Below are 8646 nucleotides of genomic sequence, written 5' to 3'. Positions count from 1 at the left end.
AAAAATGTTTATCATGGAAGACAACATCCTGAGAAGTGTACAAATGCAAGGTTTCCCTGGATATGATGGCATCCTCCAGAATCTCCAGTTTTTTTTTTTTTAATACCTTTATGTTGATTGTATCAAGTTCCAGAATTCTTGCAGGGTCCCCAAAATGGGGCTAATGGCCATTCAATGGAGATTGTTTTAGCAATCTAAATAGGAAAAATAATTTGGAAGAATAATAGATTTTGGCATGCTCTAGCTGAATAGAAAACTGTATCCACTGAATTAGTCTCATGAATCTTAGATCGGCAACCTCTGCAAATGGCCAATGAACTTCACTCAGAATTGAATATAAGGATGATTGCAGGCTATCCTTGGGGAATGGCACAGTACTTTTTAACAAATCTTGACAACAAATTTCTTCTATTTAACATGAGGATACTATTTTTGATGCTATAAAGATGTGAACTCTAGATCTTTACAATCCTTGAAGAATCAAAATTATGGATAAGCCAAAAATAATGAAAAGATGTATTGTGGCATAAATCTCACTATTAATAATGATTTTTGGGAAAAAGTAAAAGCTTCACAGACACATATAATTAGAAAAGGATGAAGTCCACTGAAGTAGTTAGAAATAGCAGATAGACCTAGTGCCACATTAGTGCATAAAAAAATTAAAGAACATAGGAGTCCTTTTCCAGAATATTGGATTGTTTCCCTAGGGAGGTTTTATGGGAGGAAGAACACAAACAAAGATTGCATAGCATGGGAAGGCATAGGTAGGATATAACCATCACCAAAGGAAGGAGTATACATATCAATGAGATCACAGATTCATTAAAAATTGAAGCAAATAATCAAAACATCTTTATGATTGAATGAATTTTCACATATCACCAAGAGAATCTGATGTCATATTGATCTACCCTGATATATGAATTAAACTATCAATTAATGCATCTCATCAATGGCTCTTTTCATCTAAGGATAAGGTAATCTCAGAGCCAAAAAAATATTTTCTAGATTCTAAAACCCTTCATTTGTGAGATATGATTAGTTTAGTGAACAGTTGGTGCTACCATAATATATTCCATGGATATTACATTGTTGGGGCATTGCTGTGCTTTGAATCTTATCTTGTTTGTAATATATGCTATCTTACTCCAGCACCTGTGTATGTGGAACTGGGCCAGGTTCCTAATGTGACAGTACTATCAATCCACTTCTTAAAATCAAATAGAAAAGAGGTGAATGTCACAGCATAATTTACATTTATTTAGAAATTATCTTAACTTTCTAGGACCAAATATCAGCAAATTTGTGAAGTAAGTTTAAGCTTCTTGAGGATAGACATAGCATCATTTCAAAATCACAGAATCTCAGAGTTGGAAGGCACTTCATAGCTTGCCTAATATTCCCCATACTTGAACAAGAATATTTTTTTTTTTACTTGTAGTGGAAAGAAGGTTAGACTTGGAGAGACTTGATTTGAATTTTGCCTTTGACATTAACTAGATATGTGATCCTAGAAAATTAATTTAAGATTGCTCAGCCTCAGTTTCCTTATTTGTAATTTGGAGAAATAATAGTACTTAATTCATAGAATTTTTGTGTTGATCATATTATATATGTTCATTATCTCTTTGCAAACTTTAATGTCTATGTAATTGTTAGCCACAATTATTAATCTCCTTGAGACTCAGTTTATTGATCTGATATTGGTCTGATTGATATACCCTTGTTTTTATCTGTAAGCCTATGCTAGTCATTTCACAATCATCATTCTTCCATTCTGGCAAAGTATACCTGGAATATAATAGGCACTTTATTTGGTTGTTGACTGGCTAAAACCTCTTCGAACATCCTTGTCACCTTTTTTTTTTTTTTCCTGAAAACAATAATAAAATCAAAATAACTATTGTTTTTAGAAAGGGCATGTCAATGAGCTGTGCTCAGTGGCTCCACTTATTATTCCTATTACTTCCTAGGCCAAGATACCCTTCCCTGGCCATATGTTGTATTTTCATATTAAATATAAGTTATATAAGATTGAGTTTGTCTTTTTATTTATATCCCATTAAATTAGCAAAGTGTCTGGCAAATAGGAATGATTATTCTTCTCTCTCTTTCCTTCTCTCCCTCCCTCCCTCTTTCCTTACTTCCCTCCCTCTTTCCCTCCCTCTCTCCCTCTCCTTCTCCTTCCTTCCCTCTCTCCTTCTCCTTCCTTTCCTCCTTCCTTCCCTCCCTCCTTCCTTCCCTCCCTCCTTCCTTTCCTCCCTCCTTCCTTCCCTCCTTCCTTCCTTCCCTCCCTCCTTCCTTCCCTCCCTCCTTCCTTCCCTCCCTCCTTCCTTCCCTCCTTCCTTCCCTCCTTCCTTCCTTCCCTCCCTCCTTTCCTTCCTTCCTTCCCTCCTTCCTTCCCTCCCTCCTCCCCTCCCTCCTCCCCTCCTTCCCCTCCCTCCTTCTTCCCCTCCCTCCTTCCTCCCCTCCCTCCTTCCTCCCCTCCCTCCTTTCCTTCCTCCTTCCTCCCCTCCCTCCTTCCTCCCCTCCCTCCTTTCCTTCCTCCTTCCTTCCCTCCCTCCTCCCCTCCCTCCTTTCCTTCCTCCTTCCTTCCTTCCCTCCCTCCCTCTTCCCTTCCTCCTTCCTTCCTTCCCTTCCTCCCTCCTTCCTTCCCTCCCTCCTTCCTCCCTCCCTCCCTCCCTCCCTCCTCCCTTCCTTCCTTCCTTCCTTCCTTCCTTCCTTCCTTCCTTCCTTCCTTCCTTCCTTCCTTCCTTCCTTCCTTCCTTCCTTCCTTCCTTCCTTCCTTCCTTCCTTCCTTCCTTCCTTCCTTCCTTCCTTCCTTCCTTCCTTCCTTCCTTCCTTCCTTCCTTCCTTCCTTCCTTCCTTCCTTCCTTCCTTCCTTCCTTCCTTCCTTCCTTCCTTCCTTCCTTCCTTCCTTCCTTCCTTCCTTCCTTCCTTCCTTCCTTCCTTCTTTCCTCATCTAGTATGTCTGTGAATATCTACTATGGCAGGGCTGCTCTCTTTCTTAAGAAAGTTTATTCTATTTTTGGATGACTAATTATTAAGAGGATGTGAATTAGAATTTTTCCTTGTTTAAGGACTAAACCTGTTTGTTTGTTTTTGGTTTTTTTTGCAACTTGTATCCAGTGCTTCTAGTTCAGCCCATTTATTTACTTCTTCCCACTTTTCATTTTCATAGTCTCAAAGTATTTTCTAAACTTTGGTTATTAAAATGTTTTCTAAATGAATTTTAAGAAATGAAGATATGTTTACCTGTGAATGTCTCTAGCAAATCTTATTGCTACCCCTGATATTAACTTTCATCTTTAAGGAATCTATAGTCTGCTTGTCAGAAAACTGCTCTGGAGCATTATATTATTTTAGGAAAGATATTTAATTCATACTTATTTAAAGATATATTCCATTTCTAAAGAACAAATGTTCATTAGATAAAACTTTAGTAGAAATTTGAGACCAAGTATTACTTTTGCTAGGTGTATTTGCATTTCAAATTTTTCTAATTGCAGGATGAAAGACCTTGTCTTTTGTGAAAGAGCTCTCAACCATCCCTGAGCAAGTGAGGCGTTCATTTTCAGTGACTGGGGAGCCTCTTATCCCATCATTCCACCTACATCTAAGGCCTTCTACTTCATCTCTTGTTTCACTTTCTGGCCCACATAAGTGACCTCTCTAAGTATATATAAAACTAGCCTTAGTTTTTCTATAAATGTTTCTTCAACCATTGCAACCAATTGCAAATACAACAAGTACTTCAAGGCTTTCAAGAAGAAATACTATGGCATAATTCCAAATATCACATGAGGGTTACCTAGGTGGCACTGAAGAACATCACTATTTTCTTGACCCTGGTTGATCAAAGCTTAGGGCAATTTTAGCAAAAGCATCTCCTGAGAGCTCCATGTAGTTTTTAATCTTTGTGCCATGCTTCTCCATTCTTGTTAATGATGGTGAGACAGAACAGAATAATGATTACAACATTTGGAAAGGATATAAAATTGGAGTATGTTATCAAATCAGGTTAGTAACAGAAATCATAGAAGCAGGCATAAATAGATTAAGAAAGCAATTAAATCCAGGAGTAAAATGCCATTGGATTAATAAGGTCATGCATAAATCGACAAACTATTAAAATGGCAATGAATTTTTGGAATAAACAAAATATCTGTTTATAGAAAATGACATTTCCCCTGGCACTTAAATTGAAAAGAATGATTGTATATTTGGCTCTTTCCTATGTTCAGTCTCAGGAGACTATGCTCTCTTGAAGTCTGGGAGTTTTCACCTGAAAGTCTTTGTTTCAATAGTTCCTAAACTGTGAGCCAAGGAATGGGGAGCCATGGAGTTATTGCAAAGTATCCATTTAACTATATGTGAAAGTTTTATCTTTTAGAGCTTTACTTAGTTCTAACAAAATCTCCAGTATAATTCCGCATAATAAATAACTTAAAATATCTTTAAGGACTGAATGAATAATATCTCATACATATGTATCACCATTTTCAGATGTAAGTAGGTGCTGACATAATTGATAAAATGTAAGTTCTTTAAGGAGCAGTAAGTAGTCATAGTAGCTTTCTGGCTTCATATATTTTCTCAGTCAATATATACTTTTATGTTTATCTTGTATATATATATATGTATACTTTAAATTTTAAAATTTTATTTGAGAAGGGGATCATCATACTAAAAATTCCTTAATGAAATCACCAACTTGAAATAATTTTGACTTAGTGATTAAGAACATTTATTTGTGAGTGATTTTGACTCAGTGATAAGAGAACTGCAATAAGAAATAGAAACGTTCCAAAGAAAAGATTGACACTTTCAAGTTAACACAATAACACTTTCATTTGTTAGTATGTTTCATCATTAAGGTCTCCTTGTGCCTCATTATTGCATGGAGTTGATCTCGTATTCCTGAAGGCTTTGCCAGTTCATCATGTTTTTAGCCATCTAGCAGGAATGGCTTTAAATTCAAGTGGACAGTTTTTAGTTGCCTGAATATTAACCTGGTTAAGTTCATAAAGGCTCAATACCTGAAAATTGGTCACTGGTAATGAGATATTTTGAGCCATAAAAACTCATGAAAATTTCATTTGGAAACATTTCTTTATGGAAGTCATAACATGCATCGGAGTGTCTGCATTGAGGAAATCATGGGTCTTTTAAAAAATATTGAATTATTTGGTGATTAATATAACTATCATTAAGATGTGAAAGGTTGATTAGATTTTTGAATTTTTAGTGATATTTCCATGTTTGCATTTTTCTACATATTAATAGTTCATGAAAATGACCTTAATTTTTCTCTGTGTGATATAATCAGTATAAAGAAGGTGTTAGATAAGTGAATGCTCAATAAGGTTTAATAGTGCACATAGCTTGAATCCTATATCCAGAACCCAAATATTAACTGCCCTGTAAAATTTAAGCAAAAATTATGAATGTCCATTACTCTTCATTATGGCATTGTGGATGTTACTAAAGATGGCATACAGATCTTAGTGAGTTGAGTTATATGATAAATTTAGCTCATCCTCTGCCTTTACTCTTCCAGTTTGGCAAACAGATTCCTGGTTTTAAGAATACAGGGTATAAAAAATGAGTTCATAAACTTTATTTAGCATATAAATAAATATTTTGGACTAATATTTTGAGGACTGAATTTATGCATAATAAATTTTCTTTGAAATATATTTTCTTTTTCAAAAGAGAGAGAAAAATGAGATCTAATAAAAATGACTATTTTTTCTGCCCCAAGCATTTTACTTTCTTTTTATATTTTTAAAGAAGGAATAGACTCCTGGAGTTCCTTGAATAGATTGAATTCCTTTATAAATACTTTCTCCTTATCAAAAAGTTTACTTTGATCTTAAAGTTTTTACTTTTATATATGGTGGGTATAATACATGACTCCAAAGCCATTTTAACAACCTTACCTTGTTCCTTTCCCTAAAAGCTAAAACTGTTTCTCTTTCCTGACTTTATTGTTTTTAGTAATGATGATACCATAGACTTAGTAAAAGTCTAGGTTTTATTTTTTTATTTATGGAAGAAAATGAGTAATTTGATAATGGTATAATATAAAAAGATGATTGCATATAAAACTGAAAATCTAATATGAACAACTTGCTATTCCTTTTAAATATATTATAGTTGTATATTGTTTTCCTAGTGATGAGTTTGTATGTATACATACATACATACATTAGGTAATATTATTTTACATATCTATTTATCAATTCTTTCTCTAGATGCAGATAGTATCTTTTTCTTCACATGTTCTTTGTAGATAATTTTTGGGTATCTATAATAGTCAAAATGACTTATTTTCTCAAAGTCATTCTTAAAATAATATTACGTTAAATTAAATAAAATTATGCAAATAAATGTTAACCAAAATTAGAAGGACATAAGAAAATATAAAAAACTTTATAGACAGTTTCCCAGATCAAGATCTCATATCTTAAATATATAAAGACTTTTAACAAATCTATGAGAATATGAGTCATTCCCCCATTATAGTAAAAAAATATGAATAGACATTTTCTCCATAATAACAGTTTTAAAGCAGATATGTTCTCCAATGGCCCTTTTGTCTATAAGTAAGAAGGATAAATTGTGTCAATATGGAAATATTCATCATAATTGAAGAAAGAAATTGCATACTTCCATATTAATACAATTTATCCTTCCTACTTACAGAAATAAAAAAAAAAAAAAAAAAAAAGAGAATGTGAGAGTGAATGACATCACCCAGAAAGAAGAAAAGTCTGGAGTCTTGGACTTTGCATTTCATGGACTATGTAGTACTGAAAGTTGGATAATTCTTGGAAGCTGATTCTTTCCTTTATGTGAGACCATGTAAAAATTAGGGATCTGGGAAGAACCATGAAGAATGGCATGAAGTTGCGGAGAAAAAAATATTTTGTTAATCATAAGGCATCAGGAAAAGTTATAACTTATATAGACTTCTGTCATAGAAATCTTCATATTTGGGACTATGAATTGCAATGATTTCCAACCATTTAAGGTTAATATTTACTCACCTAAGGCTTTCAGTTATGTTTTTCTTCTTATAATCAAGTTTTCCTTGTAATATTGTGAAGTGTTTGCTTGCAAACAAAGATTAGCTCATTCATCTAGGGAATTAGGGATAAATGGTCAAATATTTTGATCAAACAGTTCCCAAAAGAAGAATTGCAAAAGCTGACATAATTTTTCACAGTGAATAAAAGAGCTGCTGAAGAGTGCTTGTTTTCCAGACAAAGCACCAGTCCATCAGTGAATATATCATGGACAGAGACTACAGATGAACAATGAGCTAGACCCAGAATTGTACAGGTAAAAATGAGTGGGTTGTGTTGTTTTGCAGAGTTTATAATTACTCTTTCTTCTTAAAACAGAGATTCATATGCATTAATATGCATATTCTTCTAGTGTGTCTAAAACTCACATGTTATGGAATACCAGTTTCTGAAGATTTTTAATTGTGGTTATCTCAAAAGGAAGTTAATATGATAGAACCCAACAAAAATTGCACCGGTGAACAGGATAAAGTGAGTCATCAGAGAGAGATGGGTCACTTGTGTAGAACAGTGGGATAACTGATAGAGAGCATATATATTCTTTCAATATCTTTATAGAGTCAAGAGCTCAAGAGGAGGATCCTAAGCACTTTAGGGGATTTATGGGAGGTCATGTGCAGGAATCACAATTAAATGAGAAGGTGCAGAAGGATAGCAACTATATCATTAAACTGAAGCACCCTTATTGTTCAGTCTCTAGGATGTTTTTCTCCCATAGATACCATTTGACTTGAATGTTTAGCTAGCTAATGTGATCACCTCTTCATGCAATGAGTTTAATAATCATATTGTATTTCAAGTAAGTGCTTCCTTCAGCCCTTAGGAAAGAGATGAAAGAGATGAATGCCAGAGTTGAAAGGTTTTCTTCCCTTTCCAGAGGCAAAGAAACCAAAGGACAATAATATTGTAAACTACATGATTACAAGGGCTATTTGGACAACATTACATTACTCTGCACAATTGGCAGAAACTCAGGAACTGAGTTTGTTTGCTAGTATGGAAATATTTGCAAATAGCTCTGTTCCAGTCATAAAGCACAAAGCACCATTCAAACCATTGAATTTAATTTTAGTACTACTAAACACCATTTGTAAGTCATTCAATTTTACCAGTCCATTCTTCCAACCACCCTCCCCAGTTTATAGCTCATAGGATTTTCACAAAGGTACCTTTGAATAGTTAGAGTTGGTGTAGAATTATATGATTTAAACTAAATGTTTAAGACTTCACAAAAGTCTTCCTATAACAGTGACCAAGATTTAGGCTATGAAGCCAGTTTACAACTTGTCACCTTATAATAAGATTCTTTTTATTATTTTGTTAAATAACACCCCTTGGAATGGGTCCAAGAGAGAGCTGTCTTTGATTTATTTTGCACAATAGAGAAAGTATTACAATATAATTACAAGGTAGTGACTTGGGGACTTTTTTTTTTCAAATTGATAGTAACTTGGGGCATTAAAATGTTCAGATTGTTTTTATGGTATGGTTTTGCTCTTAGAATTGTTCACTAACTTTATGGAGGTTAACAGTTCCAATTATATTTTAGAGT

This window comes from Sminthopsis crassicaudata, chromosome 1, assembly GCF_048593235.1.
Source record: "Sminthopsis crassicaudata isolate SCR6 chromosome 1, ASM4859323v1, whole genome shotgun sequence".
Lineage (NCBI taxonomy): Eukaryota > Metazoa > Chordata > Mammalia > Dasyuromorphia > Dasyuridae > Sminthopsis > Sminthopsis crassicaudata.
This window is presented reverse-complemented; position numbering follows the sequence as displayed.